Source organism: Fundulus heteroclitus, chromosome 10, assembly GCF_011125445.2.
Source record: "Fundulus heteroclitus isolate FHET01 chromosome 10, MU-UCD_Fhet_4.1, whole genome shotgun sequence".
NCBI classification, from domain to species: domain Eukaryota; kingdom Metazoa; phylum Chordata; class Actinopteri; order Cyprinodontiformes; family Fundulidae; genus Fundulus; species Fundulus heteroclitus.
Window position 1 is genome coordinate 21,581,536 of NC_046370.1, and position 11,623 is coordinate 21,593,158.

The following is an 11,623-nucleotide window of genomic DNA, read 5'->3' on the forward strand; positions in this document are numbered from 1 at the left end:
GACGAGATGCCATAAACAGCTCTTATTTTTTATAAATTTTTTTTGGTTGGAGTGTTGGGAGTATTGGAACCGATAACGTAGGGGACTCTCTTTACCACTTTTATGTATGAAATGTTCACTAATCTGCCTGGATGTCCAGAATTCAATTACTTCACCTTATTACTTTCAAAATTGATGTCTTGGCCATAAGCTTTACCCTCTCTTTCTTCCTGTGTTCTTTGAAAAAAAAAAGTTTAAAGAATATGCTTTGATCCAATCATTGCATTGTAATTCTTTTTTTTTTTTTCTTTTTGAGGTTTTTACAGCACTAGTGGCTCATTTTTCGTACAGTGGGCTGACAGGAAAGGGGATTGAAGAGAGGGGGAGAGACATGCAGCAAAGGACCACAGGTCGGAGTCAAACATGGGTCAGCTGCGTCAAGGACTAAGGCCTTCTGTACATGGGTCATGCGCACTAACCACTGCACCACTGAAGCATGCCCCGCTCCATTGTAATTCTGACTGTATGTTAGGGATTTTGTCCTGCCAGAAGGTGAACCTCTTCTCGTATCTCAAATATTTTACACCCTTTAAAAGTCCCCCCCCCACTATTCAATTCAATTCAATTTTATTTATATAGCGCCAATTCATGAAACATGTCATCTCGAGGCACTTTACAAAGTCAGAATCAATCAGATTATACAGATTGGTCAAAAATGTCCTATATAAGGGAACCAGTTGATTGCATCAAAGTCCCGACAAGCAGCATTCACTCCTGGAGAAGCGTAGAGCCACAGGGAGAGTCGTCTGCATTGTACATGGCTTTGCTGCAATCCCTCATACTGAGCAAGCATGAAGCGACAGTGGAAAGAAAAACTCCCCATTAACGGGAAGGAAAACCTCCAGCAGAACCGGGCTCAGTATGAACGGTCATCTGCCTCGACTGACTGGGGGTTAGAGAAGACAGAGCAGAGACACAACAAGAGAGACAAAGAAGCACAGAAGCAGACATTGATCCAGTAATCTTTTCTATATTAGACGGTAATAGCGGGTGAGCCGTCTTCTCTGGATGATGTCACAGTTAACAGAACGTCAGACCAGGTGTGCCTACTATGAAGAAAAAAGAGAGAGAGCAAAAAGTTAAAAGCTGAAATGACGACAGTCATTTCAATGTAATGCAATGCAAAACTGGAGAACAGTAGAAATCAGTAGAGTGAGAAAAATAGATGTCCTCCAGCAGCCTAAGCCTATAGCAGCATAACTATAGAGATAGCTCAGGGTAACATGAGCCAAGCTTTGTCAAAAAGGAAAGTTTTAAGATTAGTTTTAAGATTAGTCACTGTTACTCTTTATTCAGCTCCATCCATCTTCTTACCAACTGACGAGTCTCTGTCCCTCCTGAAACAGAGCATCTCCACAGCATCATAATGCCACCACTATGTTTAATGACGGGGATGTCGTGTTCAGCTGTATTCGTAGGGCTCTACTTGATGATTACGGTGATTTCCGAGGGTTCTTGGTTGAACTGGATTTCATCCATACTGATTGAATATGTTATTTAAACATAATAACCGGTTCAACACTTCCATTAAGGCTTTCCACGAGGTTTAGGAGCGTGTTCATGGTAATCATTTGTCCATTCCTCCAGAAGAGCAGACGTGGGGTCAGACACTGATGTTGAACAAGAGGTTCGGATGACCGTCTCCGCCCTAATTGAGTCGCTCTCGTTTTCCGGGTCGTTTTCATTTTGCGCCGCCAACAGCTGACATTAAGCAGCAGAGACATTTCGTGACATGGCTTTCCAAATCGTTGTAGAAACATTTGGAGGTGTGACACAACACTCTTGGCCACAAAGGAGATGCGCGAGTCACAATTTAGAGATTTTTTAATTGTGAAAGAAATGACTATGTACTCTTCTCCTCAGCTGCACATTTATTCCCTACTGTGTGTGGAGTTGTCAAATAAAACCCCAGCGTGGATGTAATGTGACATGAAAATGTTAGTAGGTTATTAATACTCTGCATTCAGCTGCGCATAAAACTGTTATCACTTGTTCCCACATCCATCCTTTTTTGTCTCTGAACACATCCCCCCCCCCACACACCCCCTTTCAACCTCTTCCAAGGCACAATAAAGTGTTTCTGCTCCAAATCCTCCCTCCTGCAAGACTAGTCCAAAACACCTTTTATTGCAAAATGCCCAGAAGGCAACTTGGTGGCTGCGCTCCTCGCCATCACATAGTTTTATTGACAGGTGCTTTCTTTTTTCTTTTTTTTTTTAAATCCAACTCCATGTGTTTTTCCACATTTCTTCAGCGCTAGCGGCTTTAACCCCGGGCTCGGCCGCCAAGCTTGGGAATTCAAAACCCAGTCGAGACCGTCGCATTTAAGGAAACATTTGTCAATTCAGCTTCTCGTGAGCAGCAGGGAGCTGGAAACGCTTTCCCATTCCTTCTGAGCGAGCACACAACGTCGAGTAAAACATTGATGTGCAATTATTTATACATCCTGCGGTCTCACACGCCGCCTCGCAGCGCTTTGCTTCCCTTCCTTGTCAGGAGCTCGCTAATGTGGCTTACCAGCTAGTTGAGCAGCCATTATCAGATGGCTGGGAAGTCACCAAGTGAGGCGCTTCTCTCCCAAACTTACGGGGGGGGAGGCAGCGAGCCCCCCCCCCCCCCCGCAAATCCCGTCGACGGCTCCCACAGGACGATTCTTCCAGATGCGTTTGTTTTCCCCTTCACTGACGCGTTTCAGCATGTGCAAGCACAAGGAGGTGTTTCTGTCTGTACCATAGCTCGAGCATGAATGGGTGAAAGTGGGTCACAGCTGCCAATATAAGAGCTTTTTTTTTTTTTTTTTTTTCAAGTAGGGGCTTTCCTTAAGCGATGAAGAGAAATGAAAGAACATGAGCCTTGTCCTTTTTTTGCCCTCATCCAGCCCACATTCTCACCACACGTTCTTGACCATGGAACAGGAAGCCACGGCGAGGCAAATCCAGTGCATGCGTTTTCTAAATAGGCTATCTCCCTCCATCTTTCAGGAATGCGCCAGCCATCTTTCTATTCCTCTTTAATATCAGCTCTGTCTCCCAATCTGGAGTGAAGCTTGCATCTCAGGCTGGCCTTATCTTTGTTGTGGTGGTGGTGGTGGGGGGGGGGGGGATCCATTTTAGAGGCATGCATTTTCAATTTCTGTGTCTACAGTCAGGTACGGAGATTTATTCAAGCTTTCCAGTTTAAATACTAAAATGTATTTTTTTTTTCTCGGAAATTAGAAAATCCAACTGCATTTGTAGTATGATCTTTAAACGATTTCACAAATATCCCCAAGAAAATGACTCAGTCCCCTCCTGCGGCTGCTATTCTACTTGTCTCTCGCACCTTATTTATCGATCCTGACTCAATCGCATCAGGCCTGCCGATGACGGTCTGCATTACAAATGCCTTCTTTTTTTCTTTTTTTTTTCCAGCTCATTATCCAGAAAAACAAGAGCAGGCCTTGGAAAGTCCCCGGAGAGGCGTTTCAGTGTGCCGTGGGGGATCTCACGGAACGAAAGCGAGCGCATGAATTTGGTAACGACGCAAACTCCAATAATTGAACATCAAGAAAACAAACAGGAGCGGATGCTAACAGCTTTTACGGTTTGCGGGATACTAATGAGAAGTTCTGTGTCGTCCATATGTCTGGGGCCGCGTTCGTGTGACGCAAACTGCCCAGCTACTCTCTGCTGGCCATCAGCTGTTTGTTACACGGCTGGGGGAATTGAAAGAAGCCCCCAGGCTTACATAAAATCAAATGACTGCGCTTCATCTGCTCTGTGAAGGACACATTTCTATAGATTTTCCTAAGCTTCAATGTTCCTTCGGACAAAAACACAATGTGTATTTGCTGGCAAATTACAGCTATATGTTAAAATGAGATCAGAAGTGCCCAGACGGACACATAATAGTTACAGTTTTCTATTTGGCTGCGACTACATCCATTTATATGTTTTAGCTTTTTATTGCTCTCATTAAACAGATTGACATTAAAGATTCCCACAGTTCCAGCAGTTGCTCTGTAAGAAACCCACAAGAAAGATGTCATTAAAAAATACGACAAGAGATAACAGTTTGTTGCACATTAACTACAGGTGTAACGCTGTATACAGCTTGTGAGACAAGACAACACGAGATTCTGGCAATATCTTAGTGAAACATAAAGAAATTCAACTCTCTGTGTTTTTTTCCTGAACTGTTCCGAAGAGTTCTTCTTGCATGAGGTGGTTATACCCATAAAGCATTGAAAGTAAATCTATTTTTAATGTATTTTCACAAATAGAATAACTCAAACTGTGTTTCAAATAATCCCTGTTCGGTGTTAAATGATCTGCAGATTTGATCAGTTTAAATAGTTTAATATTTGAACCAGAAAGAAGGAAATCTTTAGCTGTCTTCTACATGCCAATGAAATTTGTCTTCTGCATTTAACCCATCCTCGGGGAGCAGTGGGCAGCTTCTTTACGGTGCCTGGGGAGCAATCTGGGATAAAGCCTGGTTTCTGCTTGACACAATGGCGAGGTCTGTGCGGCCATATTACTTCATTTTGGCTACCACGCCCCTCCGCGTAGCCAGAATTTTCTACTCCGTCCTCCTGGGAAAATTCCTAACAGTTCAATGTGGAAAAACATGGTGGAAGAGCAAGCGCTCCTTTTGGCGGCAGTTTGTAAATTTAGACATCTCCTGGCCCATAAAGATCACCGTGATCAACAAATGTGACAGGATACAGCAAAGCCAGGATTAAGTCTCCCCGGGGCCATTTGGAGTTATATACAGATTTTGAAAGAGTGGAATCTAAGACTGAATTGAAGAAGAAATTACCATTTGAATATTGGCAAAATGCTCTCCTCCGTCGGCTAGTGCCTTGGCCAGCTTGGTGCATTGGTGGTCCTCGGTGTGCGGGGCTGGGTACTCAGGAAGGCGCTGGCTAGCTTTTGGCAGCTGACAGCTGTCAGTAAAGTAAATTCTGTAAGTGTTTTCTATGTTACTTACAATAGCTTAGCATCACTTATGTTTGTCTGACTTATATAAATTTGATACTCAATTTTTCTTATAAGGATATTGTATGCGGAGTTACTGTCATATATTGTTCTTAGAAGTACCCAAATCATATAATTTCCCTTTTATACAATTTTTCTATAGATTTTATATCTGGTTTCACTCTCATATGCATTACATACAAGTTTCAGACAATACAGATAGAAACCTTACAAGATTTATCTATATCTTTTCCATATGGGAGGCTGGTCACTCTCTCTGGGGAGATTGCAGTGTTAATCCTCACTGCTGCAGCGTGTTATCAGCCAGCTCATCTGTGATCGCCCGCAGACTGTATCAGTCCGTTGCAGCTGAAAATCACTATATAAAGCGTTTTCAAGTTTGTGGGCAATATCTGCATATACCAGATATCTAATGTGAAAATCTTGGCTGGATGTTTTTGGCATTTTAAGTTAATCATAAACATTTCACCACAGTTCTGGAATTAGACTGATTGTTTTAGTACTAACAATCAAAGGCGATCATTTTCCTTGCACACAGAAAACACACATTTCCCTAAGACTGACTTTTCATCTAAACCTAGATTGGTAGACTGTGAACTCCCACCATTTACAAACCACAGATGGGTGCACTGTATTTAATAGCCTAAATCAGTTCAGAAGAAGCTGGCTCTTCTGAACAGCAGCCAAATCTGAGTGGGTCGTATATACTATAACCCTATAAAAATAAATTTGCTCCCATTAAAGGTCTGTGATATTGTCCTGCAAAATCTCTCTAGTTAGTCTTCCCATGGATGAGGCAAAACCAAACTCATAAAGCTCTAGATTTTAAGTCTGTGAGGCAATGTTTGGGTCAGAAAGATCAGTCTGTCTGTTCCCCCGCTCTGCCCCACTGTGACACGCAGAGAGACGTTGTGCTTTATTTTCATTTTTTTGTACAAACAGGAGTAGAATAGAATAAAGCCCAGCAGATCCGAGAGGGGACAATAAGTTAGGATCAGTGCAAAAGGGGCTGAGGAGGTGGAACACCATCTGTAAAAGTTTTCCATCCTGTTTTATCCTGAGTCCGGATGAGTGGGAGGAGCACGCGCATAAGGCTTCTCAGTTTGCCTTTGTCTGTTTGACCTATGCTGTCTTTTCAGCACAACCCACTGGACCGGAGTGGTACTGCAGTTTTTCTTGAAACTTCCCCAAGCACCATTAAGCCGTTTTGCATAAATGGCTCTTGGCAAATGAAAACCCGAAAGCCCCTGACTTTGGTCTACCACTAGGCTCCGGTCCCGACATAATGACACCTGTTTATTCTAAAAGTCTCTTGCACGACCCAGGTGGGACTTGAACCCACAATCCCCAGCTCCGGAGGCTGATGCCTTATCCATTAGGCCACTGGGCCCTGATGGGCAGGACATTGAGCACGGCAGAGTAACAGGCAATGAATGCAGGTGAGTTTATCAGAGGGATACTGAGAAGGGGAACTGAGGAAATGAAACTAATTAACTCAGAAGATGCAAAGGGAACGTAACTGTAAACAAAGGAGAACAAATCTGACACCAGAGACGTAAATAAAAATAAAATCAGGACTCAAGCATAAGTAAGAAGTAAAATATTAAAGGATCAACAATTAAGAAATGACCTAACGGCAACAAAGAACAATGAGGAATGTACTGATAAAGAAAAAAACAACATTACAATATTCAAGGACTCAGAAAACAAACACAATTGAAAACCAAAATACCAGCAGAATTGAGAGGGTAAAGGAAGCATCATAAATGCTTATGTAACTGAGGATTGTCAACCAACCGGATGAGAACTTTGTTGTGAAGCAGACAGGCAGGGAACTTGATACAGTGTTGTACTTCAAAAGGTTTATTTACCAAGACGCAGACAGAGGCAAGCTGGAGAGCTTGGTGGAGAAGATAGTTTGATTATTCACTGCAGAAGAAACAGACTAAATTCACCCCCAGGAAGAATTTCTCTTGTCCAAGCATTTCTAGGCCGGTCGAAGCACAAACCACGTGAAGATAAACTGAGAAGAGAAGAGCGAAGCTGAGTAAGCTAAGGTGAGTAGGGTCGATGGAACTGTGGCATAGAGCCAAATGCTGGCAAAAGGATGAATGAACATATTAGTATCAATAACTCACACCAACCCCCTACTTTTTAAATGCATGTGTTGAATATAGCCAATTAATGCTTTAGTTGGTTAAGCCTAATCATAACAATAGCTTACAGATGGAACTTACCTGATTAAATTGTGTTTTTATATTTCAGCTGGATTTGCTGCTGCGTCCTGTTTGTGTCTGTCAGGTTGCACCTAAACACGTAATCAATGCTCCCACTTTTTTTTTATGTTGAACAAATGTCGTGTGAGAATAGGCTACAGCTTTAATTCTGTCAAATAATGCTCACCCGTTGTCTTGTTCAGCAGTTCTCTGCCGCTAACTCTCGCTTTTTTCAGCAGCAACAGCATTGTTTCTCTTTGGTAATTACGTCTTGATCTTCTCCATAAGCCATCATTAAAAATGTCTGAGTCCGTTGGCGAGAAACGCAAAGTTTGAGGCTTCTTATTTCCTGCCATTGCCATGGTGAATTGGGTTATCTGTGTTTAATTGATGCAGGCTTCTTTAATGCTTGCATTTAACTCAGGGTTGACAGAACGCTGAGTTTAGTTACCTGAATTGATGTCACTTGTTCAGAAAGAGAAAACGCTGAGTGTGACAGAGCGGAGTAGAACTACTCAGAGTCGGCCATTCTTTTTTAAAATAATAAATAATAATAATACATTTAATTTAGAATGCACTTTACATTTCAAATAAAATCTCAAAGTGCTACAATAGCAGGGGGTTAAAAACAGTTCCCAATGTATAATAAAAACAAAAACACCATAAAAGCAAGATTTAAATCATAAGTATTAAAAGGCTGTTTGAAATAGGAATGTCTTTACGTGCTCTTTGATCATTCCATAGTGGAGAGTTTAATCCCAGGTTGGTGCAGGCGGTAGGTAGAGGTGGAGGAGCGGAGGTTTCGTGTGTGCGGTGTGCGGGTTGAGGAAATCACTGAGGTAGGCAGCGGCAGTTCCATGTATGCACTAATGGGTGAGGAGACAGATTTTGTAATGGATTCTGTGTTGAATAGGCAGTCAGCGGAGTGATTTCAGGACCAGGGTGATATGATCGTATTTGCGCCTCCTCGTCAGGACCCCGGCAGCGCAATTTTGGATATGCTGGAGCTTATGCAAGCTCCTGCCAGTGATCCCGACGAGGGCATTGCAGTAGTCCAACCTGGAGGAGATGGACTAACTTCGCAGCATCCGGTTGGGAGAGGGAGGGACGAAGTTTACCGATGTTTTTGAGCTGGAGAAGGAAAACCTTAAAGAGGTGGCGGGCGTGGGTGTCAAATCTGAGATTTGAGTCAAGTCTGACTCCAAGGTTTATAAGAAAGGTAGACAGGAGAATGTGATGACCACAAATTGGTATACTGGTGAGGAAGGAGGACTGGGTTTGATGTGGGGCGTCGATCAGGATGGTTTCGGTTTTGCTGCTGTTTAATTGAAAGAAGTTGTCAGATATCCATGTCCTTATCTCCTCCAGGCAACCCTGAAAAGGAATCTACTCAGTTAACTAAACGTCCTTTTTCACTTAGAGTTTTACAAATAGATCATTGACTTAAAGCTTAAAACATCTTCGTATCCAGGGCAAAAATAAATGTATCATGTTTTCAGGTTGTTGCAGACCCAAATTGCAACAGACAGGTGAAGAAATGTTTGAATCGAGCAGGGAAGAAATAGAAACCATGAACTTCAATGCCGCAGAGATGTGAGGAGCGACATGAGTAAAATCAGCTGAATGCCAGGCACCTGGGGGTGGAATCTAGGCCGGGCACTGAGAAAAGGTAGAGTTATAGACACAGAAACACAAACAGCTGTGGATCATGATAATGTGTGCTTGGGGGCAGGATTTTTCTAGTTCCCAATAGCAAACACAGCACAAATGCCAAACAAAGTCACCATTCTGACTTGGGTAGTCAAAAGTTGCCCAGCAGCCCTGACTTCATTATCCAATATGACTGCCATGTTTTTAAAACACAGTTGCTGGTATAAGCTGTGGGAAAAAAAGCACTTCTGCGAGTTAAGCCAGTGTCACAGATAATGAAAGTATTACATTATTGTCTTGTCTTGCTAATTTAGCACCAGGTCACGCTCGCCCTCCCTGCGACCAAATAACACGAGAAAGCAAAGCAAAATATAGCCCGCTAATAACAGAGTACCTACGGGGCACTCATTAGGTACACACAGGGTAAGTACCACAGGCTGAATCATGAGATGTACTTTTATTATTAGGCGTTGCTTGCTACCCACTACCTACAGGGTTCCTTCGGTGTTTCTCAGAATCCGAGAAAAAGTACAGAAACAGGAGTTTAGGAGGAGAAAAGACTGAAAGAAATTGACAGAGAGATCAAAGGTTGTACCCATGAGCAATGTTGGAAAATGACCTGTTCTGCCTGGATGGCCATGCACATGTCAGTTTATTGCCTCAGCTGTGCTAAAGTGGCTTTGGGTGGACGTGACGGTGTGTTTGCCAGCATTATTTCATATGTGTGGGAAAAATCTTTGTGTGTCTGTGTGTGTGTGTCTGTGTCTGTGTGTGTGTGTGTGTGTGTTGACTGATGGCATCAGACTGACCTTCATTATGAGCCCATGTAAAGATACTGTCTACTTGCTGACATTGCCCCTTATGGGGAAACAATGGAACAGCAGCTGTGGTGCACCGTGGCGCCACAAACTGTTTAATGATGCACACTCACTTGTTTAACCCTGAATGGCAGGAAGTTTTTTGACACATTAAATTAACTCGCTAAGTCACTGAGTTCCAGGCCCTTTAATCATTTTCCCTCCCCATCTGATCTGAAGATCTCACACGGAAAACACGTAACCAGGCTTTAAAGGCAATTAACATGAATACCTACATCATTGACACTGATCAAATACAGGAGAGCTTCCTGAACAGTGCACAGACTCCTTCCAGTTACTTTTTAAACGTGTATTATTAGGCCCTGTGGGGGGACAGAATATGCAAATCTTTCCCGGTCTTTCTCTGAGGAAATTTTATTTAATGATTCGCTAACAAATTTGTTAAAAAACTAAATATCCGCAGATCATCTTGGCTCCTTTTAAGGTTGCTGGATGGTGCTTCTGCTTCCAAATGCTAATTTTAAATCACACATTAACTTTACTTGTCTGCAATATTATTTCAGTATAATTACCAGCCCATAATTGCCATCACAACTTTAATTTAGTTATACAGCCCGTTGGAGTTGCAAGAAACGATGAACAGCATATTACCCAATGAAAAACAAGATTTTGAGAAAACCACTTGAGTTTGAAGTATTGCAGTGCCCGACACATTTATTGCATACCCCTGGTAAAATTGTTTACAGCGCCCTAAAAACACTCATCTTTCTTTGCATTCAACCAAACTAAATAAATAAACTAAGAAATAACTCCATTCTTTATGCTGAGTAGATTTAAGCCTTGCAGTGACCACTCTGCACAATTCCAAAGTGATATTTGTGTCGCCTGTTTCTTTTTCTGTCTGTGTACAGCAGGGGTTGGCCAGGGGGAGCCATGTACGGCCCCTGAACTGATTTTGTGTTGCCCCTGACTGCAGTTCAGTAATAATACAAATTTGGCCTGCCAGCAAAGGTTAATACAGACGGAGAAATTTTTATTTCAACTTAGGGCAAAGTTATTGCCATCAAATTAAAATGTTCTTAGGCATAATGTATACATTTTTCAATAACCACACTTTTGTGCTCTCTTTAATTTCAAAGTAAACAGGGCCACAACTATCGAAACTCTTACTCAAAAGCTTACTCTTACTCTTACTCTTCGGTGCACCCAAGTCTACTTTTAATGAATTTATTAAATTGGGCTTGATAGAGCAAGGGTCAGCCAAATGATTTTCACATTGCTAAGGATAAAGATATTATATCTACTTTTTCAATCAAGTCCAAAAGAATTTGCAAACTGGATGCCTTACATTACGGAAGCCCCTGATAACTTTTTATAATTAAGACATTGCATGCTTTGCTTATTGTTGAAGAAGTAAAGAAAAAAATGACAGGACATTTTTTTGTGATTTTATTTTCATTTCTTTGGCCCAAGAGTACTTCTAACTTGACAATAATGGTCCAAATGGCATAATGTTTTGACCACCCATGTACAGGACCTCTGAAGGCCTTATAGACTTATTCACAGCCTACGTCATCAGGAAGTTGTGTGCGCATTAAGGCAATGGAGGACTAGCCTACGGATAGTGGATACCCACAGTTTATCCATCATAGAAAGAAGCAGGACTAAATCAAATGGCAAACAACTATCACCACTGGCATCAATATCTCAGATTGCTTTGTTTATGGTTGTACGAACCGATATTCTGAGAAAGCTCTTAAGTTCTACCCCATTCCAAGGGGTAACTGACCCAGAGCTGTCAAAGTGACTTTAGCATCAGGTTGTCAAGCAGGACCGAGGCACCTGTGAGAAATGCAAGTGTCTTTGGTGCTAATTTTATATCAGGTAAGGTTAAGATTATCCTAAAATTCACTAAAAATGT

The 11,623-nt window shown here is 42.1% G+C and overlaps 1 non-coding gene across 1 annotated transcript; it reads right to left on the reverse strand.

Annotated features, from left to right (window-relative positions):
• Positions 1-6,335: 6,335 nt before the first annotated feature.
• trnar-ccg lies at positions 6,336-6,408 on the reverse strand. The gene has a single exon. It is a non-coding gene; the product is annotated as a tRNA-Arg (tRNA).
• Between the last annotated feature and the right edge of the window lie 5,215 nt (positions 6,409-11,623).